This window comes from Chiloscyllium plagiosum, unplaced genomic scaffold (genome assembly GCF_037043375.1).
Source record: "Chiloscyllium plagiosum isolate Xiang-an unplaced genomic scaffold, Cpla_swu_hap1 HiC_scaffold_19, whole genome shotgun sequence".
In the NCBI taxonomy this organism is placed as follows: domain Eukaryota; kingdom Metazoa; phylum Chordata; class Chondrichthyes; order Orectolobiformes; family Hemiscylliidae; genus Chiloscyllium; species Chiloscyllium plagiosum.
This window is the reverse complement of record NW_028270157.1, coordinates 25,231,039-25,257,369: the sequence shown is the minus strand read 5'-3', so window position 1 is coordinate 25,257,369 and position 26,331 is coordinate 25,231,039. Positions and strand designations below refer to the sequence as shown.

At 41.0% G+C, this 26,331-nt stretch overlaps 2 long non-coding RNA genes across 2 annotated transcripts in view; one reads left to right on the top strand and one right to left on the bottom strand.

The window, feature by feature from the left end:
- The window catches only part of LOC148146738 (uncharacterized), an 81,615-nt gene extending 57,571 nt beyond the window's left edge, over positions 1-24,044 (top strand). Inside the window, exon 3 of the long non-coding RNA XR_015760411.1 lies at positions 24,011-24,044. This is a non-coding gene — a long non-coding RNA (uncharacterized LOC148146738). The remainder of the gene's footprint in view (positions 1-24,010) is intronic.
- LOC122559739 (uncharacterized) overlaps positions 23,155-26,331 on the bottom strand; it is a 77,014-nt gene continuing 73,837 nt past the window's right edge. The window contains exon 5 of the long non-coding RNA XR_006314530.2: positions 23,155-24,855. This is a non-coding gene — a long non-coding RNA (uncharacterized LOC122559739). The remainder of the gene's footprint in view (positions 24,856-26,331) is intronic.

Sequence of the window (26,331 nt, the reverse complement as noted above, 5' to 3'; positions counted from 1 at the left end):
TACTCAATACTCTGACCAATAAAGGAAAGCATACCAAACGCCTGCTTCACTATCCTATCTACCTGCGACTCCACTTTCAAGGAGCTATGAAGCTGCACTCCAAGGTCTCTTTGTACAGCAACACTCCCTAGGACCTGGAAAAAAATGAAGAAGGGCCTTTCATCAGAAAAGGGGCTGTGAAGTAGGCACTCTTCATTTCCTGCCCAAGGCCCAGGAAGGCTCAGGCCTCCTTGAAAGGCTTCCCATCCAACTTTGGCCTTCCCATGTGCCTGATATATTTCAGCCTAATGGGAAGTAGTCTTTAATTGGTTACTTAAGGATTTCAGTTGGTACAAGAATGGACAAGGCCAGTTGGTTGCTGTTAAATCATGACCAGGTCAGGAGTTGATAGTACAGACAACCACGGAATTTTACCAGGGCCCTGCCTGCAAATCCACAGACAAAGTACCGTAAAATTCTATCTCAGTAGGGTGTACACTTGTGAATATCCAGTTCATGGTCAGATATGGTGGACCATATCCAACACTACCAAGTCTCACCTCCTTTGCACCAAGTGATACACAATCATTCCAGAGTTAGAAGTTACCCTGACTTCTTCTCTTCTATAAGACCAGAAGATATAGGAGCATAATTTGGCCATTCAGCCCATCAAGACTTCACAACCATTCAATCATGGCTGATATGCTTCTCAATCCCATTCTCCTGCCTTCTGTCTGTAACTCTTGATCTCCTTACTAATCAAGAAACTACACTTAACGAATTGACCTCCACAACCTTCTACGGCAATGAGTTCCACAGAGGCACCACACTCTGGCTAGAGAAATTCCTTCTCATCTCAGTTCAAAAGGGTCATCCCTTCACTTTAAGGGTATGCCCTCAGGTCCTAGTCTATCCTACTTGGGGAAACATCTTCTCCACACACTCTCTATCCATGTCTCTTAATATTCTGTAAGTTTCAATGAGATTCCCTCTCAACCTTTCAAACATCAAGTATACACCTAGAGTCCTCAACCATTCCTCATTTCGGAAGTGCTTTGTTCCTGGAATCATTTTTCTAAATGTCTGCTGGAGCCCTTCCAGTACGAGAGCATCCTTGACCAGAGCCTTATACAGCTTCAGCAATACATCCCAGCTCTTATACTCTAGCCCTTTTGAAACGAATGTTAATATTGCATTTGCCATCCTAAATGCCAACTGAACTGAATCTTAACCTTATGCGAATCCTGAACTGGAATCACAATTCTCTTTGTGCTTCAGATTTCTGAAGCCTTTCTCCATTTAGAAAATAGTCTATGCCTCTATTCTTCTTACCAAAGTGCATAACCTCCCACATTGTATTCCATTTGCCACTTCTTTTCCCACTCTCCTAGCACGTCTAAGTCATTCTGTAACATTCCCGCTTCCTCAATACTACCTGCTGCTCCAACCATCTTTGTGTTATCTGTGAATTTAGCAGCAATGTCCTTGATTCCTTCATCCAGATTGTTAATGTATATTGTGAGTAGTTGTGGTCCCAGCACTGACCAGTTGCCATCCTTACATATCCCACTCTCTGTCTTCTGCCAGTTAGCCAATCTTCTATCCATGCTAGTACCTTGCCCATAATACCACAGACACGTATCTTACTTAGCAACCTCCTGTGCAGCATCTTGTCAAAGGTCTCCTAGAAACCCAAATAAATCATTCCTCCTAGCTTTCCTTTCACTAATTTGCTTGTTGCTTCCTCAAAATGTTCTTACTGATTTGACGGGCATGACGTTCCCTTAACGAAATCGCGCTGATTAAGCCCTATTTGACCATACACTTCCAAGTACTCCACAGTCTCATCCATAATAATGGAAATTTCTTTACCAAACACATCTGTAAATCTCCTTTCTTTGCCCCTTCACCTTGAAAGTGAAGCACATGATTTCTTTGTCCCTAAGTTTGAAATCAAGGGTCATTTGCCTTGATTGGCTAAATTACTTGATATCAGTTGAGAATAGCACTAATAGTGTGGGTTTGATTCCTGTCCTGGCTGAAGCAGATTTGAAACCTGCCTCCTTGCTCTAACCCAAAAAGCTGTCAGGAAAATGGCTCAGGATGAAGCATCATCAGACTATAAACTATGACCCTGCCTTCAGGCAGAGAACATGTGCATAGCAATGGCAGAATTGCAACTATTGATTCAGCTGTTTCTTCAGCTTTCCCTCATCTTCTGGGTCCAAACTTTCTGCTCCTCCTCTCCCCATGTACATCTTTTTTTAATTTCCCTCCTACGTACCATCGGGTTTTCTCTCAGATCCCCTTGCCCATAAGAGTCTTCTGCTGATTACTTGACCTTATTCCCACTAAACTGTTAACCACCCAACTGATGTATTTTGATCATATATCACAGGGCACTAAAATCCACATCTGTTGTACTATTCCACCTGGAATCAAATATATGTCAAAAAGCAATCATAGCAGTCTGGTTAACCGTGCTTTTCAGAAATATATTTAGTGATAATCTTTCTATTAGTACTAGTTACATTGTTTCTAAGCTTCCACAAAATTACATGAAATAGGAACTTCAGAATTAATAAAACATTTTCTGTGCAAATAATATGATGTTATTAAGTTCTTTCAATTAAAGTACAAGATGTTCTTTGTTCAAACTATATTTATTAACATTCTGATCTCAGACCAGTTATCTGCTATGTGCCTAAATCTTAAGCAGTAAAACTTCTCCATAAACCTCTGTCTTTTCCATGGCACTCCCTAAAATCCACGGCTTTTCTCTGTCCTCATATTTCCTTCCGTATATGTTGTCACATTTTGTCTTATAGCGCTCCTGTTGATGTGCGCAGTAAGTTAACAAAGTCACTAATTGTAACATAATATTGAAGATGCTCGAAATCTGAAATAAAAACAGGAAATGCTGGAAGCACTTACCTGACCTGGCAGTACCTGTGGAAAGAGAAACTGAGTTAGTACTTCGAGTCAACTATGACTCTTCAGTCAGACGTGGAGCATAAAACTTCCTTTTCTGTGAATAAAATACTTAATCCTTTGTGTTCCTTTTGTGGTTTCTGAAAAGGAACACTGATGAGGCTTCTCAATGTCTTGGAAACATGTATAGACAATAAATTACATCTTTAATGCAGTGAAATAAAGACAACATACTTTTGCAGTTGTGAGCCCACCTCACTCATTATCACGTCACTGCTGTATCTCTAAAATTATGAATCATAATTATGAAAATGTGCAACCAACTGTAGAATTAATTCAATATAATGCAGACTCTTAAAGAGTATGTATGACTGGCCTAGTTTCCAGTAGCTAATTTTCTTCATCAGCTACATGAGTACATAATGTTCCTAATTATGCAAATTTCATTATTACAGTAACAAATAATATTCAGGCTGGATACTACATTGCAAATATTCATATTTCTATAGTTGCATAATAAAATGCACTACCTTCCTGCTTTAAGGTGAATGGTCTGATTTATATGTTTGCAATTGACTGTTTTGACAGGCTAAAAGGATGTGAATTTCTATTCTGTCATCTGATATAATATTCAAATGTTTAATTCTATAGAACAGTAAGTCTGCCTCAACCCATTGAGTAGAATAAAATGGCAAAGGGAGAGCCAGGCAATTTAATTTTAATTAAAAATTCAAGGTTTTGCTGGTACATTTGCTTAAACTGATCAAAGGGATCAGTGAGAAGTCGAGTTATCTCACTTTGTGCTGAACCAGAGAGCAATTATTCAATAAATAAAACAGCAGTTGGGTTAAAGAGAATCATGTTGCAGAAAATCTTAATAGGTCTAAGTTTCCCCAGCTACCACTGTTTTGGAAAACACAAATGTTTGTACAGGTTGCTTCAAAAGCTATAAATTCAAATAAACTATGTATTGATCCATTTTCAATTCCACCAATTATAAAAGGACTTGAATTTCTTCAGCTCAATGAATATTTTATTACATTCTTGTTTTGTGACAGCTGGCATTGCAAGTAACATTAGCTCCTAACAAAAGGAGAGCTTGACACAGCAGATTGCATTATCCACTTTCTAACACAATTTTGAACAAACTAGCTTTGATTCTGTAGCTATATTATCAAATGCTTGCTATGGATTGTAAGATGGAAGGGCCATCATATACTGTCCTGCAGATGCCTTTCATTTTTAGAACCAGTTGATTAGTACTGAACTATTGTTGATAACAGCACCAACTCTGCAAAAGGCCACGTAGATCTTTTTAATTCCGTGAATAAAACTGCAATTTGAAATCAAAGAGAATGAAAATCAGGGGTTTTTTTTTAACAGATTAGCAGACAAACAATGAAATTTAAAATCTATATCAATTGTTAAAAAAAATGTAAATTTTCACTTGGTTAACTAATTTGCAAATTTTGCCAATATTAAAAGTGCTGTTAAAGCATAAAAATGGCTGACATTTGTTCAACCCACTAATTTCCCTAATGACCATAAGAGCATGGAATTGCAAAACACTGAATGAATCAGCAGATGAATCGAAGGTAAATTTTGTAATATTGTGCCTTCCTAAAGCAAGCAGCAAATTGTAAGTTCAATTGTTTGCTTTATTCATGCTGCCATCTAGTCCAACTGCAAAATACCTTACTACACTGCAATTATGGGCTTTATTTGTCTCTTTCCATTCAATTATTACAAATTGAAGGTAAGTGTCAGACACTTTCCACAAACATTTGAAATAAATAGACAAGTGCATTGAATAATGGTCCACTGAGAGCACTTCAGTAAAGAAGCAGAGGTATTTACAAAGTACTTCAATCCCTAAAGCTTTTGTGATTGTTGTTTCAACAAGCACAACATAATTTGATGAATAACTAAGTAACAAAAGAGTTTTTAATGTTTTAAAATCTAAATATGAAAGGGTGTTTTGAAGGAAATGTAAATTGAGTTCTGTCATGCTCACTGTGTTTACTCAGTAAATCTGGACAGTGTTTACTTCTGAAGTATTTTCATTCCTGTTTCTGGCATTCTTACTGGCCTAGCAACTTGAATGATTCGAAAACACACCGCCCGGATTCTTTAATGGTCAGATAGTTGTTTCTGCAAAAGAAAGTTGTGCAATGGGATCCTGTGGAATTCCCAAATCCTCAGTCTCCAAGGAATTTGTCTTGACAATACAGAGCTCTTTCTTAATTTGATGAAAACATCCTGAGGCGATGGGATTGTGATTGCCATTTCTTGGGATTGGACACTTTGTAGCTTTGCTCATGGTAGGTATTATCCAACACTGGAATAAAATGTTACATCTTTGTGAAGTGTATACAAATCTGGAGAAATGGATAGTATGTTTTTTTTTAATCTACTTGATTCTCATTTCATTCAAATCAGTTGGTGAAATGAAATTAGACGGTACGGTGGCTCAGTGGTTAGCACTGCTGACTCACAGCACTAGGGTCCCAGGTTCGATTCCAACCTTGGGTGACTGTCTGTTTGGAGTTTGCACATTCTGCGTGGGTTTCCTCCAGGTGCTTTGGTTTCCTCGCACAGTCACAAAGATGTGCAGGTCAGGTGAACTGGCCATGCTAAATTGTCCATAGCGTTAGCTGCATTAGTCAGAGGAAAATGGGTTTGGGTGGGTTACTCTTCGGAGGGTTGGTGTGGACTTGTTGGGCCGAAAGGCCTTTTCCACGCTGTAGGGAATCTAATCTAATTTAATGAGATAGGCAATTACTGTGCCAAAAGTGAAACTAAAACAATGCCTGCACTATTTTATAAGGAGACAGAGTACACAGGACTACCGAACTGCATGTGTCTGTAAGTCAGTCCATTTTAAGACCACAGGAGGTAATTGCTGTACCATCTTCAGTTCAATTAGTTCCTAATTGTATATTTGCGAAATAATCAGATAAGTGAGAGATCAGACTGACATTCTTCTTTATAGTTGTATTTCTAATGGGGTGGTCTTGAACAAATTTTCTCCTTCTTTTCAAAAGATTTGGCTTTTTCTCATAATATTAATTATACTGATATTAAAGTGTAACATTTATATTCTGATTGGGCAATCTCAAAAGTTTACATCAAGTAAAATCATTTCACAAAAACAGAATGGATGAATTTCTGCGAGAGGTTCTTTGAAGTAGGAGAGTCTCAACAGAAGTTCAGTTCCAAGAATGATCTCAGGCATTTCAATGAACATTTACTGTTAACTTTCTTGTCAGAAATTGTTTTGGAATTTCCAAGGAGATTCATAGATTCTTGCTTTCATCATAGCATCAGTCGAAGGTCAGAAATCCTGGAAGTGAGCTTTTTGCCAATCTTCTGCAAAGATTATTAAGTCTGATTGGGAGAACTCACAGAAGTTCCTATTCTATTTTCTCTCCTATCATACTCTAAGGACTATCACTCACTCTTCTGCTTCCAGGCCATCTGACCAGTTCCAAAATTTAAAAAGTCCCATTGTATATTCTATCCCTTAAACCTTTGCCAAATAAAACTATGAAGCTCTCTATTGAATTTGCCAAGTTTCCGGTATTACTAAAGTGACATTGTTATAAGAAATAATGCAGCCTCCAGAAAGCACTCCTATAAAAGAGACCACCAGGAGAAGACCTCCCTTGCAGCCAGATGCCTTGGGCCACCACAGACAGCCCACCCAAGGCAAATATCCTCTGGAAGCAGGCCAGAGAAGGACAGCAAGTCTCAAAAGGGTAATATGCTTTCCTGACATAAGATCAGCAGTAAATTGAATTGAGAAATGGATCAGCTATTTTGTTTTTTTTCTTCACTCGTATTGTAAACCTAGCTTAGTTACTAGATGTCAGACTGTTAGTGATTCTTTAAGTGAAAACTGGACAGAGGTCAGAGTTACTACAGATCAAGACCAGGGCTTAGAACAAGCTTAGAGTCAGAGCTAAAGTCACACTTAACCCTAGTTCAGAAGGTTACAAAGTACAGTCTATTATAAAGGGAATTATTTAGAGAAGTAGTAAGGTTATGCTCCAGTTGTAAAGGACTTTGCACCCTGTACAGAAAGCTTTGCACAATCAGAAGGGAGGGATCACACCTGGAGTGAGACAGCAACCCGATATAAATTGGAACCAGGGGCCCAGCGCCAATCAAACACTGACATCACAGAAAGGCCGTAAGTTCATTGCTTGAGGATAACTGTTAATTTGAATATCTATCAATTAAAGGTCAATGGGAAGAATATTTCCTGATTACAAACTGAAAGACCAGTACAATTGCTTTTAAAAACACATTAAGTAAATCAAATGTATTCCCAGATGTGTTGTACTTTATGTTATAGGAGCTAGTGGACTCATTGTGGTTCATACTGGTTACATGTGTAACAAGTGTTTGTTGTTTGAGGACCTCTGGCTCAGAGGTCAAAAGTTGGAGTCTGAGCTTTGAACACTGATATATTATCAGGGTGGAAAAGTTACCTGACCTGGATGCTGGATTCAGGAGGCAGTCACACCCCTTAGATTCGGTCAGGGACAGGAGGGTGTGACTGTGAATGAGGCAGGTGGAAGGATCCAAGAGGCAGTATTAAAGGAGCCTCAGCCCTTGATCTTGTCTAACAGGATTGAGATTCTAACTCCCTGTATTGATGAGAGTGGGGGCAATTAGGAGGATGAGCAAACTAACCATAGCACCATTGTACAGGGAGGTATTCAACAGGGGGGAATAAAGAGAAATGTATTTGTAATTGGGGATAGAATAGGCAAGGGAATAAATGCTGTCTCTATTGCCGGAATTGAGAGTCCAAAAGGCTGCATTGCCTGCCTGGTGCCCAGGTTCAGGACATTTCATCTGGGCTGCTATGGAACATAGGGTGGGAGGGGAAAGATCCAGTTGTCATGTTCCATGTAGGCACCAATAATGTAGGTAGAATGAAGAAAAAGGTTCTGTTGAGGGAATATGAACAGCTAGCGGCTAAATTAAGAAAGCATAACTAAAAAGGCTGTATTCGCCAGATTACTCCCTGCACAGCAGGCTTATTGGCACAATGTCAGCAAGATTAAAGAGGTAAATGCATGGCTCAAAGATTGCTGTCGGAGAAGCAGGTTCAACTTCATATGACATTGGCACCAATACTGGAGAAGGACAATAGATAATAGGTGCAGGAGTAGGCCATTCTGCCCTTCGAGCCAGCACCACCATTCATTATGATCATGGCTGATCATCCTCAATCAATATCCTGTTCCTGCCTTATCCCCATAACCCTTGATTCCACTATCCTTAAGAGCTCTACCCAACTCTTTCATGAAAGTATCCAGAGACTTGGCCTCCACAGCCTTCTGGGGCAGAGCATTCCACACACTCACCATTCTCTGGATGAAGAAGTTTCTCCCCAGCTCTGTTCTAAATGGCCTACCCCTTATTTTTAAACTGTGTCCTCTGGTTCGGGAGGGACCTGTTCCAATGGGTAAGCTCCATTTGAATCGTGCTAGGACTAGAGTCCTGGCGAATCACTTAACTGTAGACAGTACTTTAAACTAAATAGTTGGAGTGTGGTGTTAGTTGCATGAAAGTCAATGGAGATAAAGGAGAAAGTAGGATTGATGGTTAGTGATAGAGTTGATTGGGTGACCAGAAAGCAAGAGGAAGGAACAGAATGTGTGAATGTCATATTGTACCAAGGAACCATAAAAGTACAGGGCAACTTAACTTTGTTAAGGACTTGGTATCTTAATGCATAAAACATTTGGATGACTGATAGTACAAAACTAGGTAAATTGAAGTCACAAGGGATCAGGAGAGGTTATTATGTTTCCAGATGAATGATTAGGACAGAGAGTATGGAAAAGATCAGGAATCTAACTTCTGGCACAGCAGATAAGAGGACATCTAAGAGAAGGGGGCAGTCAATGCAGGACTGAGGGTGTTGTACTTAAATGAGCACAGTGTACAAAACAAGGTAAATTGTGCTGATTGATATTGGCAAATATAATGTTGTGGACATTACAGACACATGGCAACAAGGGAATCAGGGATGGGAAACAAATATCCAAGGATAAGTGTCCTGTTAAATGGACAGGCAGATGGGTAGAGCGGGTGGTGTTGCCTTGTTTGTAAAAATTAAATGAAATCAATAGCAAGAAATGATATAGTTGGAAGCATATAATTTATGTGACTAAAGCTGAGGAACTGCAAAGGAGAAAAGACCTTGATGGGAGTTATGTATGGCAGTGGTCAGGATGTAGGGCAGAAAATAAATTAGAAGATAGAATAGGCATGTAAGAAAGGCACAATTACAATAATCAATATCAGGTTGACAGCGGATGCTGAGAAAAGTAATTTGTGGAATGTCTACGAGATGGTTTTATTAAAACAGCTTGTGGTAGAGCCTACGACGGAACAGGCAATTGGTGATGTGTAATGAGTTAGATTTGATTAAGGAGCTTAAGGTGAAGGAACCCCTAGGGAGCAATGACCATAATATGATAGAATTCACCTTGCAGTTTGAGAAACTGGAATCAGGCGTAATTATATTACAATTAAGTAAAGGTAATTGCAACAACATGAAGGAGGAACCAACCCGAGTTGATTGGAAGTGGAACCTAGCAGAGAAGATAGTGGAGCAGCATTGGCAGGAGTTTCTAGTAGTAATTTGGGAGTTGCAGCAAATACTTATTCCAAGGAAGAAGAAAAATGCTAAGGTGGGGACAAGGCAACCATGGCTGTCAAGGGAAGTCAGGTACAGCAGAAAAGCAAAAGAAAAAGCATACAATGGAATGAAGATTAATGGAAAGCCAAAAGATTGGGAAGCTGTTTAAAGCTGCCAGGGACAACAAAAGCAAGCAATAAGTGGGGGAGAAGATGAAATGAGAAATCAGCTAGGTAGTAGAATGAAAGAAGATTGGTAAAAGGTAGATAACTTGACCGCTGGCAGATGAGGCTGGAGAAGCAGTAATTGTAAACAAAGAAACAATGGAAAAATGAATAGAAACTTTATATCAGAATTCATGGCGGAAGATACCAGCAGCATACCAGAGCTCCAAGAGAGTCAGAGGGCAGAGGTGACTGCAGTGGCCATCACCAAAGAGAAGATGCTGGGGAAGCTGAAAGGTATGAAGGTGGATAAATAACCTGGACCTGGACCTGTAGCTCAGGATTCTCAGGGACCTAGCTGAGGAGATTCTGGAGGTATTATAGTGATCTTTCAGGAATCACTTCAGTCAAGGAATGTCCTAGACAACTGGAAAATGGTTATTGTAACATCCCTTTTTAAGAGTGGAAGGAGGCAGATGATTATAGGCCAGTTAGTATGGTGAGGTCAGTGCAGGAGAAAGAGAGAGAAAGAAACTGACACCAGAGTGAACCTGCACAGTTACTGCCTTTGCTATTTGAATTCATGTGTCACGAGACATCGGAGTCCGTCTGGAAAAATTAACAAACAGTGAAATTCACAACTGATCTTGGAGGAACTGTTTGAGTGAAGTTCACAGCACAGAATCAGATAAGTTAATTGTTTTAAGTGGCCTACAGAAAGTCTGCAGTAGTGTGTAGTGTGGGTTCTTTCTTGATTATATGTTTTTTGAGATATGTCTCTTGATTAAACTTAAAATATAAGCCGTAACTATTAATCTAACCTGGGGCAGTGTTTTCTGGGTCTGTAGATTGTGAAGGAGCAAACATAGTCTTTAGTAGAGTGATATGTGCTTCTTGTCAGATGTGGGAGTTTAAAGAGAGTTTAAGGGTTGCTGCGGATTATGTCTGCAATAAATGCTGTTGGTTGCAAATCTTATCAGATTGAATGGATCGGTTGGAGAGGCAGTTAGAAGCAATGAGGAATTTGTAACATCAACAGTCTGTGATGGATGGCAGTTATAGGAAGAGGGGAAAGTCTCAGATACAGTCACATAGATGGGTTAACTCCAGAAAAGGTAAGAGAGGTAGGCACCTAGTGAAGGTGTGTTCTGTGGCTATACCCATTTCAAACAAGTATGCTGTTTTGGAAAATGTAGGGGATGATGGATTCTCAGGGGAACGTAGCACAAACAGTCAAGTTTCTGGTATTGAGACTGGCTGTAATGCAACGAGGGGTATGCCAGGTTCCAAGAAACCAATTGTGTTGGGGGATTCTCTAGTCCGAGGTACGAACAGAAGTGGCCAGCTGCATAAAAGTAGAATGGTGTGTTGCTTCCCTAGTGCCAGGATCAAGGATGTCTCAGAGACAGTGCAGAATGTTCTCAAGAGGGAGAGGGGCCAGCGAGAGGTCATTGTCCACATTGGAACCAACAACATAGGAATAGAAAAAGTTGAGGTTCTGAAGGGAGATTACAGAAAGTTAGGCAGGAATTTAAAAAGGAGGTCCTCGAGAGTAGTAATTTCTGGAATATTCCTGGTGCTACAAGCTAGTGAGGTCAGGAATAGGAGGATAGAGCAGATGAATGCATGGCTGAGGAGCTGGTGTATGGGAGAAGGATTCACATTTTTGGATCATTGGAATCTCTTTTGGGGTAGAAGTGACCTGTACAAGAAGGACGGATTGCACCTAAATTGGAAGGGGACGAATATACTGGAAGGGAGATTTGCTAGAGCTGTCAGGAGGATTTAAACAAGTAAGATGGGGTGGGGGTAGGAACCAGGGAGATAGTGAGGAAAGAGATCAATCTGAGACTGGTACAGTTGAGAACAGAAGCGAGTCAAATAGTCAGGACAGGCAGGGACAAAGCAGAGAAGGTAGGACTAATAAATTCAACTGCATTTATTTCAATGCAAGAGACCTAACAGGGAAGGCAGATGAACTCAGGGCATGGTTAGAAACATGGGACTGGGATATCATAGCAATTACTAAAACATGGCTCAGGGATGGACAGGACTGGCAGCTTAATGTTCCAGGATACAAATGCTACAGGAAGGATAGAAAGGGAGGCAAGAGAGGAGGGGGAGTGGCGTTTTTGATAAGGGATAGCATTACAGCTGTGCTGAGGGAGGATATTCCTGAAAATACATCCAGGGAAGTTATTTGGGTTGAACTGAGAAATAAGAAAGGGATGATCACATTATTAGGATTGTATTATAGACCCCCCCTAATAGTCAGAGGAAATTGTGAAACAAACTTGTAAGGAGATCTCAGCTATCTGTAAGAATAATAGGGTGGTTATGGTAGGGGATTTTATCTTTCCAAACATAGACTGGGACTGCCATAGTGTTAAGAGTTTAGATGGAGAGGAATTTGTTAAGTGTGCACAAGACAATTTTCTGATTCAGTATGTGGATGTACCTACTAGAGAAGGTGCAAAACTTGACCTACTCTTGGGAAATAAGGTAGGGCAGGTGTCTGAGGTGTCAGTGGGAGAGCACTTTGGGGCCAGCTACCATAATTCTATTAGATTTTAAATAGTGATGGAAAAGGATGGACCAGATCTAAAAGTTGAAGTTCTAAATTGGAGAAAGGCTAATTTTGACGGTAGTAGGCATGAACTTTCATAAGCTGATTGATGGCAGATGTTTGCAGATAACAGGACAGCTGGAAAATGGGAAACCTTCAGGAATGAGATAATGTGAATCCAGGGAAAGTATATTCTTGTTAGGGTAAAAGGAAAGGCTGGTAAGTACAGGGAATGCTGGATGACCAATGAAATTGAGGGTTTGATTAAGAAAAAGAAGGAAGCATATGTAAGGTATGGACAGGATAGATCGAGTGAATCCTTAGAAGAGTATAAAGGCAGTAGGAGTATACTTAAGAGGGCAATCAGGAGGGCAAAAGGGGAACATGAGATACCTTTGGCAAATAGAATTAAGAAGATTCCAAAGGGTTTTTACAAATATATTAAGGACAAAAGGGTAACTAGGGAGAGAATAGGGCCCCTCAAAGATTAGCAAAGTGGCCTATGTGTGTAGCTGCAGAAAATGGGGAGATATGAAACGAGTAGTTTGCATCAGTATTTACTGTGGAAAAGGATGTGGAAGATATAGACTGCAGGGAAATAGATGTTGACACCTTGCAAAATGTCCATATTACAGAGGAGGAAGTGTTGGATGTCTTGAATTGCATAAAGGTGGATAAATCCCCAAGACCTGATCAAGTGTAGCCTTGAACTCTGTGGAAAGCTAGAGAAGTGATTGCTGGGCCTCTTGCTGAGATATTTGTATCATCGATAGTCACAGGTGAGGTGCCAGAAGACTGGAGATTGGCAAACATGGTGTCACTGTTTAAGAAGGGCGGTAAAGACAAGCCAGGGAACTATAGACCGGTTAGCCTGACCTCAGTGGTGGGCAAGTTGTTGGAGGAAATCCTGAGGGACAGGATGTACATGTATTTGGAAAGGCAAGGACTGATTAGGGATAGTCAACATGGCTTTGTGTGTGGGAAATCATGTCTCACAAACTTAATTGAGTTCTTTGAAGAAGTAACAAAGAGGATTGATGAGGGCAGAGCAGTAGATGTGATCTATCTGGACTTCAATAAGGCGTTCGACAAGTTTCCCCATAGGAGACTGGTTAGCAAGGTTAGATCTCATGGAATACAGGGAGAACTAGCCATTTGGATACAGAACTGGCTCAAAAGTAGAAGACAGAGGGTGATGGTGGAGAGTTGTTTTTCAGACTGGAGGCATGTAACCAGTGGAGTGCCACAAGGATAGGTGCTGGGTCCTCTACATTTTGTCATTTACAAAAATGATTTGGATGTGAGCATAAGAAGTACAGTTAGTAAGTTTGCAGATGACACCAAAATTGGAGGTGTCGTGGACAGGGAAGAAAGTTACTTCAGGTAACAACAGGATCTTGATCAGATGAGCCAATGGGCTGAGAAATGGCAGATGGAGATTAATTCAAATAAATGCGAGGTGCTGCATTTTGGGAAAGCAAATCTTAGCAGGACTTATACACTTATTTCTAAGGTCCTAGGGAGTGTTGCTGAACAAAGGACCTTGGAGTACAGGTTCATAACTCCTTGAAAGTGAAGTCGCAGGTAGATAGGATAGTGAAGAAGGTGTTTGGTATGATTTCCTTTATTGGTTTGAGTATTGAGTACAGGAGTTGGGAGGTCATGTTGCAGCTGTACAGGATATTGGTTTGGCCACTGTCGGAATGTTGCGGGCAATTCTGGTCTCCTTCCTATCGGAAAGATGTTGTGAAACTTGAAAGGGTTCAGAAAAGATTTACAAAGATGTTGCCAGGTTTGGAGGATTTGAGCTATAGGGAGAGGCCTAACAGACTGGGGCTGTTTTCCCTGGAGCGCGGAGGCTGAGGGGTGACCTTATAGAGGTTTATAAAATCATGAGGGGCATGGATAGGATAAATAGATAAAGTCATTTCCCTGGGGTCAGGGAGTCCAGAACTAGAGGGGATAGGTTTAGGGTGAGGGGGGAAGATATAAAAAAGACACATAGGTTAACTTTTTCACACAAAGGGTGGAACGTGTATGGAATGAGCTGCCAGAGGATGTGGTGGAGGCTGGTACAATTGCACCATTTAAAAGGCATTCAGATGTGTATATGAATAGGAAGGGTTTTAAGGGATATGGGCCAGGTGCTATCAGGTGGGACTAGATTGGGTTGGGATATCTGGTTGGCATAGGCGGGTTGGACCGAAGGGTCTGTTTCCATGCTGTACATCTCTATGACTCTAGCCTGACGTCAGTAGTTGGTAAAATTTTAAGGACGTTGTGAAAGGTGAGAATGCATGATAAAATAGGGGTAAGTCAGCACAGCTTTGTCAAAGGGAGGTCAAGCCTGAAAAATTTGTTAGAATTCTTTGAGGGTGTAACAAACAAGTTAGACAAAGGAGAGCCAGTTAATATGATCTATTTGGATTCCCAGAAGGCCTTTGACAACGTACCACATCGGAGGCTGCTGTATATAGGATAACAAGCTATGGTATTATGGGCAAGGTACGATCATAGATCGAGAATTGGTTGACTGGTAGAAGGCAGAGAATGATAATAAAGGGGTCTTATTCAGCATGGCAGCTGGTGTCAAGTAGAGTATCATAGTAGCCAGTGTTGGTACCACAACTATTCAAGCCTGTACTCAATGGAGTTTAGAAGGATGAGGGAGATCTCATAGAAATTTACACAATACTGAGATACTGTGGACGTGGAGAAGATGTTGCTACTCAATAGAGAAGCTAAGACTCAAGGGCACAGCCTCAGAGTGAATGGACAACCCTTTAGAAATCAAATGAGGAAGAATTTCTTCAACCAGAGGGTGCGTAATCTGTGGAACGCATTGCTGCAGGAGGCTGTGGAGGCTGAGATATTGACTGTATTTCAGACAGAGATAGATAGGTTCTTGATTAATAAGGAGATACAGGGTTGCAGGGAGAAGGTAGGAGAATGGATTGAGAAACGTATCAGCCATTATCAAATGCCAGAGCAGACATAATGGGCCAAATGGCCTAATTCTCTTCCTATATGTTATGGTCTTACAGCTGTGGTGAGAGTACATCTGCAATTCTGTGTGCAGTATTGGTCATCTTATTAAAGGAAGGATACACTATGACCGGTCCAGAGGATGTTTACTGGACTAATACCTGGAAAGAGTGATTTATCTCATAAGCAAAGGTCAGGTCAGGCTTGTATCCCACTGGAGTTTAGAAGTGTAAGACATGACTTGTGTGAAACATATGAGCTCCTGAGGGATCCTGACAGGGTGGACTTCAAGGGGCTTGTCTGCTTGTCCAAGAATCTAGAAATAGAGTTTGCTGTTTAAAGGTAAGAAGTCACTAATTTAAGACAAAGACTAGGAGAATTTAATTGACACAGATAGCTGTTAATCTTTGGAACTGTCTTGCACAAAGGCTTCATATTGGTTGTAACAAGGTGCAGCTCAGAGAATATGAGTTCCCTGATTGGGGCTGTTAATCCGGTACAGTCAGGGAGCCTTGGCTGACAGAAATAAACAAGAGGGTCAGAAGTTCTACTCAATCTGAGAGTTGGCTCTGAGGAAGCTGGATCAGTGTCAAGGATTTCCTATATGTAAATAAAGGGTGACTTGGTGATGGGATACCTGTGGCCTCTGTGGAGTTACTTCAGGCATTACAAGCAGAGTCCTTGAATATTTTTAAAACAGAGACAGATAGATTTTTAGTAAGAAAGAGAGTGAATTGTTAATGGGGTAGCCTGGAATGTGGAGCTGAGGTTACAATTAGATCATTTTCTTCAATGATGTAGCAGGCTAAAGGGACCAAGTAGCTTCCTGCTGCTTCTGATTGATATACATGTCTGCTTGTAGCTGTAAAAGAAGTTGCTGCATCAGGTCATTGGTGTTGTTATCGTTAGTGTTGTTATCATTGGCGTCTTCAACAGAATGAACAGACCAATTTGTTATAAAGTAAAATACTGCAGAAGCTGGAAACCTAAATTAAAAACAGAAAGCGTGGAGAATGCAAGGTTGGCAGCACCTGCAGAGAAAGTAACAAGCATTAAGATTCCGAGTCTGGCATGACTGTTTGGAATGCTTCAGGAGCCAAAGTGACTCTTCAGCTCTGGAGGAAGATCAAGATTGCAACTCTGGTCAAAAGCTTGACAAAGTTTCTGGAAGTACAAATTTCATCGAGAACACAGAAAAAAAGATTATTTTGAAGAACAATATTACTATCACAATTGATTCTTTTGCTTTCTCTGAATATGGAGGAAATGTTAAACGAGCAAATATCCTAAGGTTTTGTTTTTGTTGACAGGATGTGCATGTTGCTGTCTCAGTCAGCACTGATGCTCACCTTTAATGATTCTTGAAAAGCTGATGGTAGGCCCTCCTCTCAAACTGTTGCAGTACATTTACTCTTGGTACAGCCATTCTCAGGAATAGTATTAACAAAGGAGTTAAACGTTTTTATCCAGCAACTGTGAAGGAAGAGTAATACAGTTTCATGTCAGGATGGGGTTTAACTTGGAAGGGACTTGCAGGTGGTGGCGTTTCTGTGCATCTGATACCCTTCTCCTTCTCAATGCCAAAAGCTGTGGATTGGGAGGTACTGTTGGAAGATCCTTGGTGAGTTTCTCCAGTGAGTCTTGTAGATGGTACACACTGTAGTCACTATGCATCTGGAATGGAGGGAATGAATACCACAGGCTATGGAAGGGTCCCAATTCAGCAGGCTGCTTTGACTTGGTTGGTGTCAAGCTTTTTGAGTGTTGCTGAAACTACACTCATCCAGGCAAATGGAGAGTCTTCCATCACTTGTGCCTGACTCGTGCCTTTTAGATGATGGACAGGATTTGGGATATTAAGAGATGAGTTACTTGCTGCAGAATTCCCAGACTCTGTTGGCTCTTGTAGACCTAATATCTAAATGGCCGGTCCAGCTCAGTTTTTAATCAATGCTAACTCCGCTCACAGTTTTCTCCCACCCCTGCCACTCTCTAATGCTTTTTGTCCAGACACACAAATCTTGCTCAGCCTCTATAGCTGCTCTGTGTTTCTCAAGTGATGAGCAGGAGCGGGTTGCAGCAGAGGTGCAGTTGAGTGGAAGCAATAGAGAGCAGTGTGAGGGACAAGAGTGATCAGTGAAGTGACTTGGGAGGGAGCAGTAAAGAGAGTAAGATGAAACAATGGAGGATATTAGAAGAGCAGCAGAGGGAGTAAGAAGTAACATTAAATGGAGTCTGGGAAACAGTGAGGGGAGAAGGAAGAAAGAAGTGTTGAAAAGCATGGAAAAAAGCAGAGAAGTGTGATGGAAGGATCAATTAAGTGATTGTGAGGGAGAGCCAGAATGAGCAGAATGGAGCTGTCAACATACAAAGAAGGAGTGGGCCACTTGATCGTTCAGTGAGGTCATGGCTGATCTAATGACTCCAAATCCCTGCCTACCTACAAGTACCTTTCTGCCATTGCTTACCAAGAACCTACCAATCTGACCCTGATAAATATTCAAAAGCTATGCTTTCATCACTGTTTGAGGAAGAAATTCTAAAGGTCCATGATCCTTTGTGTGAAAAAATGCTTCTTAAATGGGTGACCATTTATTTTGAGACAATGACTCATATTTCTAGAATGTCTCACAAGAGAAAACATCTCTTTCGCTTTCACTCTGTCAGGACCTCCCAGAATCTTATATGTTTCAATCAAATCACTTCAGTCTTCAAAAGTGCAGTGGAGCCTTGTTCATTCAACCTTACCTTGCAAGACAATCTGCCAATTCCAGGTAAAAGGATTGAATTTTACCAGGCTCTGAGGAACACGGACTATGGTGACATGAGCAATAGAACTGGGTGGAATGTCTGGCCCAGTTTATCTCACCACAGCTTGCATACTTTTCTCAAGCAGGCCTGTGAGATTCTCACTAGGCAGCAGCGAGTTCCCAGGTGATGCTGGTAAATGCCTTGTCAAAACCCAACTCGCCATACCAACTGGCCATTAGGAAAATTCAACATGGAAACCAGAGCAAGTTCATAACTGGTTCAATTTGTCAGTGGCTTCAAAGACCTTCCTGATGGATGCTCGGCACCAACATCTTAGGTACACACATGGGCACTGACCGCATACACCCCACATCCATAGACTAGGTATTCAAACTGTGCCAGCAACTCCAATCTCTCATGGCCCAGAGCTGATCCATTTTACAGGATGATTCTGCACTTCATGCTTTATCTCAGATCCACTAGTACCTATGATTATAATATGCAGCAAGGACTATGTTCGCTCAGGCGCACACACACCCAGATCACGAACTGGACCAGATTGTGTCTCCAGCATCTTTGTTTGTTCCAAATCTCACTCTCCTTGTTCCTACCTGCATTGCTGTGTCATCTCTCAGCCAGAAATATCAGGTTCGTTTTACTACTGACCCGCTGTACCACTTAGCGCTGACACAAAGCTAGGAAGCTTGTCACAGTAGTCAGCAGGCCTCAGTCCAGTTAAAGGGGATAGCCTTCACTCAGGGGACCCTAGCTCAGCAAGGGCAGCCTCTGATACCAATCCAGGCCCTTCCCAGGGTAGTCAGAGTCAGGATCCTCGGCTGATAAGGGGTAAAGAGCTGAATAATGGTTAGCACACCTTCCTTGTCTCTTTCTGTCCTGTTGTGGGCTGTTTCCTCTTCGAATAAGAGTGAGGCTGGTATTAAGATAAAGGTGAGTGACCAGCTATTACTGTGGAGAAGTGTCCCAAGCCAATGAGTAGGCAAGTACAGAATGAATGATGTCACAGGTTGAGGTGGGTGAGAGCAATGAGGAAGATGCTGCTAGTATTAGCTAGAGTAGTGGAGAGATTGGCCAGAGATATGTCCAATAGCAGAGATAGAGAACTTCCAAGAAGAGTCATACTAGACTTGAAAAGTTAACTCTGTTTTCTCTCTCTATAGATACTGCCAGACCTGTTGAGTCTCTCCAACATTTTTTGTTTCTATTTGCATCAAATATCTCACTAGTCACAACTTTTAAGACTTTAAGATGAAGTCCATCAGGGTCTTGGAACTTGTCAGCCTAAGATTCCAATAATTTGTCAGTGAAGAGTCTGGAGAGGTATGATCGAGGGAGTGTTAAGTGAGGGGAAGGGAGAACAATATTGCTTATATTTTGCTGTCTTAGATGTGGGTAGTTGTCTGTTGATTTTGCTGCCTGCTCTCTCTCCTGCACCTACTGCCTCTCACTCCTTGTTACTTCTCAGTTCCCTCCAGCCACTGTCTCTCATGTCCCTGCTTTTGTCCAACCCAAAATTCCTCCTGCTCTCTACCAATCCAGTGGTGATCAGTGAAGAACAATGGAGGAGCTTGGGGGGAACATGAGTGGAAGGGAGTTGTGGAGGGAGGGGAGTGGCAGAAGGAACAGTAATGAGTCTTGAAATGAGTGGTGAGTTGGCAGGAGTGAGACCAGTGTTTTTGTTCTTTTCTGGTTTCGTTTTAGCTATGCTGCTTTTGACGTTTGGGATGTTGCTGCCAGTGACATCACAACATTACAACTCTGTTAAAGCATGTATGGGGATCTACCCTTTTGCCATTTCAGTGTTAGAAAAACAGCCTAAAAATGGTGAGATTGAAATAGCAACAAGAGGAATGAAGAGCTAGAGAGATGTGCAGTGACATTAAATCTCTGTCATCCCTGTACCTATGGGCACATAAGGTTCAAATCATCCCTACAGTTAAACAGTCCCAAATTGCAAACAAATAGTATTTTATTTAAAGAGAGTGTATATTTATTTTAGAGATGGAGAGACAGATGGCTGGCCAGCTGGTCTAAGCACCTTACATTTGCATTGGAAATAATGCTGAAATTATTAAGCAACATTACTAAGCAACATTATTAAGTCATTCTAATCATTTTGAAGTGATTTGTGTTTAGGTATCAATAGTGCCCTCTACTGTGCGTTATCATTATCACTACGTACAAATTGAACTGCAAATACTTGGCCTCTTTCATCTGTAGCATTAACTCTATGCATGCATATGGGGAAAGAAATCAGCATATGTAAACATCTAAGAATTTATTAAATAAAATTATTCTTAAATATTGTTAAATATGCAATAAATGGGGATAGGGTGGGGTGGGAGTTCTGGGTGGGATGTTTTTCAGAGAGGTTGGTGAAAATCCGATGGGTCAAAAAGCCTCCTTCTGCTTTGTAGGAATTCTATGATTCAAAGATATGGAATTTTTTATTGGAGATTCCAATCAGGGCTACTTCAGAATTGTAAAGCCATACCTTAACTCTGATGGGTCCTTGATGGTACAGGATAGTTTAGGCAAGGCAAACTGTATGCCTTTTTTTCCAGCAGTCGCTTGCTGGTATTGGTAACTTATTGGTAACTTAAATGTCCAGTTAAATGTATTTAATCATAGACAGCCACTTTGACAGCTCCTATGAAAGTGGAATTATGTGTAAGATAAGAGTGAGATTCAAGTGCAGGAAGAACAGGGTACTAGGTGGGTACAGGGTAGGATTCTAGGTAAGCTGCCAAGTGGGTTTGCTCAGTGAAGGATCTGAGAAGAAGAGATGCAGGGAAGAACAAGTTAGCGGGAGTAAGAACAACATTGTGTATACCTTGCTGTTTTAGATGTGGATAGTAATCTGTCAGTCCTGCCCCCTGCTTTCTTCTGCCTCCACTTCCTCCTGCTTCTTGTTACGTCTCTGTTCCCTCCACCCACTTTCTCATGTCACAGCTTTTACCCACTCCAGCTCCATCTTACATCTGTTTCCTCCTGCTCTCTGACATTTCCATGGTGATTGAGAGAAGCAACGGAGGAGCTTGGAGGGAGGAGGATTGGAAGGGAGTTGTGGAGGGAGAGGAGTGGAAGAGAGAATAGTAAGGAGCCCTGGATGGCATGGTGAGTGGGAGGGAGCAAGAACAGTGTTTCTGTTCTTTTCTGTTTTGATGCAGGCAATTATTTGGGGCAAGTCCATAGGATGACATGCAGGGAGCTATCAGGGCACAATGTGGGAATAGGGCCATGTAAGAGAAGGAATGTCAGTCAGGTTGGGTAAAAAATGAAAGGTCATTGGGTTGTGGAGGTGCTCAGGGACAATAAATGCCATCAGATTGTCACATTAAATGCCAGCAAACATTCACAACTCATAGATTGGAACTGATATTATTCATTGCAGTGATAGCTGCTACACTAAAGAGTTCCTGTTTTGTTTTAAAGGTTGCCAATGAGTAGATTTCACTAAAAGATATTTGGATAAGTACATGAATAGGAAAGGTTTGGAGGGATATGGGCCAGGAGCAGGCAGGTAGGACTACTTTAGACTGGTTGGATGAAGGGTCTGTTTCCGTGCTGTCTGACTCGATGACTAAGAAGATCTAATCACTGCCGGGTTTGGTGGCATCGATTTACAAGTGATTTGCAAAATCATCTCAAGCTATAACTCCTTTGACTCTGGATCCTTGTGAGGGTCTACCAGTGATATATTCAGGATGCCTCAGTTTGTGACCCACAAGTGGGTAAGGCAGTTCAGCAGTGGATTGTTTGTTAGGAATGGCAATTATGGCACTGCAGATGAATGTGTGCTCCCTTTCACAGCTCTGATTGGCTCCCATGGGTATCAATAATTGCCCAAACATGGTAATGGGGCAACAGCAGATCACTCAGGCGTATTTAGAAACTGCAAGAATTTCCATTCCCTTAATGTCCACCTGATACATAACCATAAAAATATCTTTTTGCAGGCAGATGCCAGATTCTTAGGTATTTCCCAGATGGTTTTGGGAGGTTGCATGTTGGTTCTTTTTTCCCTGTCACCTTGAAGGCTTCAGATCTGCAAACAGACTCAAGGAATTGTCTCTGGATGATGAAGGAGGCATACTTCAATTGTGGCCAGTGTCTTTTGTTAGATAACAGAATAATTAAGTCTTGCAGAACTAGAAGAGTGCCATGTGACAGACAAAAATGTGGTTGAACCAGCGATCAGCATGATGAAGATGCTGAAGATGAAATGGTCTTTCAATCCAGGCAGGTCATCCAGAATAGATGCACAACATTGTACAGCAGTGGAGTATGGACCTGCAGGAGAACCATAGCAAAATCTTCATTCCCTTTTCAGGTGATTCAGAGAGGGAGAAGGCGAAGAAGAAGATGAGGAATGTGAGGTGGTTGATGCCATGCTCCACAATTCCTACCAGCTGTGATGTTCTTATTATTGCAGGGTTCATTTACTTAGTACCAGAGTTCACCTGTGACCTATGCAGATACTCCTTAGCAATGACAAAACCTTAATTTCACATTTCCTATTGCTCCTCAGTGGTGTAACCGCCAATGTCTTGAGCAGAGATAGGGGCAGTATGATCAGATCCCTAATCTGACCATTTCATTGCTCTTGGTTAAGTGTCTTTTGGGTTTTGGAGCCCATGTGTGCCCTGACAATGACCATTCCACCTGCAACAGTGCAAAGGAGAATTAGCCTTTTCGGCACAAGGCATGATGTAAGGAATTGACTATCTCTAGGATGGTATTAAAGTTGCATCAAGACTTTAGGCTGGTCATTTCTGTTGCTCTGAATAAAGAAATTTTACAAAACCTGAAATGTTAAAGTTTTGAGGACAAATTGAGACAAGGCCTGTATTTTCTTGATTCTGGAAGGTTAGTGTCTGATCCTGTTGAGGTGGTTAAATTATGTAATAAGGTAGATCATGTTACATCTTACTGATGTACCACACTGCAATATGAGCCACATATTCCCAAAGTCATCACAAAAGTTAGAGAATTTCTCAATATACCTGACTTTCACAGCTTGATTGACAGAAGGCTAAAGTGATTACTGAGATTGATGGTCTGTTATAAATCAATGGACTCTAGACACAGGCAAACAATGATATTCCAGTATTTGATTGATTACTGGATGAATTATTTTAATTATATTACTGAATAAGAACATTTGAATGAAGCACAGATACTTTTCTTGCTACAGGATCTCTTCCCATAAAAAACTTCCAACTCCTTTGTCATTCTAATCCGTGACACAACATTTCCTGCTCTCTAACAGTTACAAGATTGTATTAAATATGGCATCTGGATGAATAGAACATATTATGTTGATAACAATCATGAGTTTTGTGGATTTTTACAACTTAAAAAGGATCGTATGGAAAAATTTAATATTGAATGACGTACACAAGTTGGTTAGGTCTAAAGGATGTTTCTAATTATTCAAACAAATGTATAGTTCCAACTTTTATGGTTAGAGAGCTCAATCATTGAGTTTTTTTTATTCAGTTACAAAGATCCTGTTATTAAATATGTGTCTTAATTGTGGTTTTCACAGCCATGCTGATATAACCCAAGAACAGATTATTTGCTACTGGATGAAAGTATGGTTAGGAAATGGTTAGCAGTATGCACATAATTTCTGGAGCCAACTGGTCTTGTCTCCACAGTAAGAGACATGCAGCATTTCCGCTCTCCGGTGTCCACTTTGTACAAAGTAAATAACAGAGGCATTGACCTTTGAGAATTGGAGTTCTCAGGAATTAAAGTTTAATCTTCTGGGCATTGCTGCATGAACAGATGGAGAAAATAAAAATCATTAATAATGTGCATATTCTGCTTTAAATATTCTTTCCTCACTTTCATTTATTTACTATAAAGACTGTAAAAATACTTGACCAACAGTCAAGAATCATCAATCAGCTAACATAGTGTTTTTTTGTTTCCAATTCATGAACAAAGGTGAACACCCTAGAACAGCCATACTGAATGCTGAACATTGTGCAATGTGCGAAGATCCTCCACATCAGCAGTTGTCCCTCAACCCACGGTGGACATTTGCAAGGTTTCTGCTGTGGGTCTAAATAAGTCAATTCTGGGCATGTGGAGCAGGACATCTCGTGAAACTGTGAAGTCTGAGAGTGAAAGATTTACTCCCTTTTCCATCCTTCCCTGCTGGCACTTTATCACACCATTACAGCTTTTGGGCTCAAAGCATGTTGACGGACAAATTGTTGTCGTTTTGAACAATTGGTAGCAAGCGCTTCCAATTCATTCTTATCAATGCTGTTGCAATTCAAAGAGAATTTTAGAGTACCTTTGGAGTGTTTACTTTGTCCTGCCCTGAAATGCTGGCCATATGAAAGTTGGAAAAAACAGGACCTGGTGGTTGACACACCTTTCAAACATCCAAATACAGTGAGCAGGCCGTCATAGTTGGTCTTGTCGCACCTTTTTTTTTTAAGGCTAGGTGATCTGGCTCCAAGAATGATATCAGCATTTGTTCAACTGTCCTCCTATAAAATCCAAAGAATCTGGTAGATGCATTAGTGGCAGAATTTCTCTTGCATTGATATATATCTCTGATGCACAGTCCAGTCTCCCTGCAATACAGGGGCAATGCTAGAGCATTTCATTCTGATGCCATTTTCCATTACTCAGACCAATTTCTCACATGCATTCTCCCCTTATTGGCTTGGATGAGCCAGAAGACAAAGGCAGGAACCACCATCAGTATCTTGTTCACAGGCCATTGTCAGGAATGATGGAACATTCTGCACCATACAATGCACAACCACATTTCCACACTGGAAGAGAATAAAATAATATACAATAAATAATATAATAACATTTAATAGTAAGACAATAAAATAGTATTGTTTTAAGCAGTTTTATCATCTGCTTTATGTAATCTGGGATAAGGCAAAGCCACCACAGAGTTATGAGACCACAGAGCAGCTCTCTCATTAGAGTGAGGAAATAACTGATGGTGGTTTAACCTAAGGATCATCATGTGTCAGGCAAGGAGAAAGCCTTTTATAGTAACATCAGCCAGTATAGGAATTGAACCTAGCCAGCTAGTATCTCCCTGCATTGCAAACCTGCCATCCAGCCAAATGAGCTAAACCATAATCACTTTATGAGCTGTTCTCCGGCAAATAGAACGGTGTTCGGAAGCAGGATTATCCCAGGTTAACCCTGCTTCCTAGAACCATTCTATTTGATGAAGAAGAACTATTTGCAAAGTAAGAGGTTACAAATGTAACCTCACATGACCTCAACCTGTCTCAAAGTGCTTTCAGTCAATGAACCACTTACTTGTGTCAAGTATAATTATTGTTGCAGGGGAAACAATAGTAGATTTGGCATTACGAGGCCCCATAAACAGCAACATGATAAACAGTTAAACTGTTTTCGTGATGTTGGTGGAGGAATAAATTTTGGCCAGAACACCAGGGAGAACTTTCCTGCTATTCATTTAAATAATGCTGTATAATACTTGACATTCACCTGAGAAAGCATCAAATGGACAATCAGCCCACAGATCACAACCTAGAGGAGGTTATGAATGGATGCTCACAAGCACATGGTGCAGAAAGTCTGCTGACTGTCACAGGTTAGCTGCTAATGGCGTCTATATTTTATTTTTAGTGCCATTATAAGGGTACATAGTGCTCAGTATTACTCCAGTACACAACATAGCAAGAAGTACATTCACAAAATGTGAGAATAGGCTTTCTCCCACCGAACTCTTTGTGTCTTTCTCTGGGTGACATGTAAAAATTAGTCAAATTCATGAAGCAGTGAACAAGATATTTTCCGAGAACAATTTAATGTGGAAAAGGATATGGAAGATATAGACTGTAGGGAAATAGATCGTGACAAATATGTCCAGATTACAGAGGAGGAAGTGCTGGATGTCTTGAAATGGGTAAAGGTGGATAAATCCCAGGACCTGATCAGGTGTACCCTAGAACTCTGCGGGAAGCTAGAGCAGTGATTGCTGGGCCTCTTGCTGAGATATTTGTATCATTGATAGTCACAGGTGAGGTGCCGTAAGACTGGAGGTTGGAAAATGTGGTGCCACTGTTTAAGAAGGGTGGTAAGGACAAGCCAGGGAACTATAGACCAATGAGCCTGACCTCGGTGGTGGGCAAATTATTGGAGGGAATCCTAAGGGACAGGATGTACATGTATTTGGAAAGGCAAGGACTGATTGGGGATAGTCAACATGGCTTTGTGCATGAGAAATCATATCTTACAAACTCGATTGATTTTTTTGA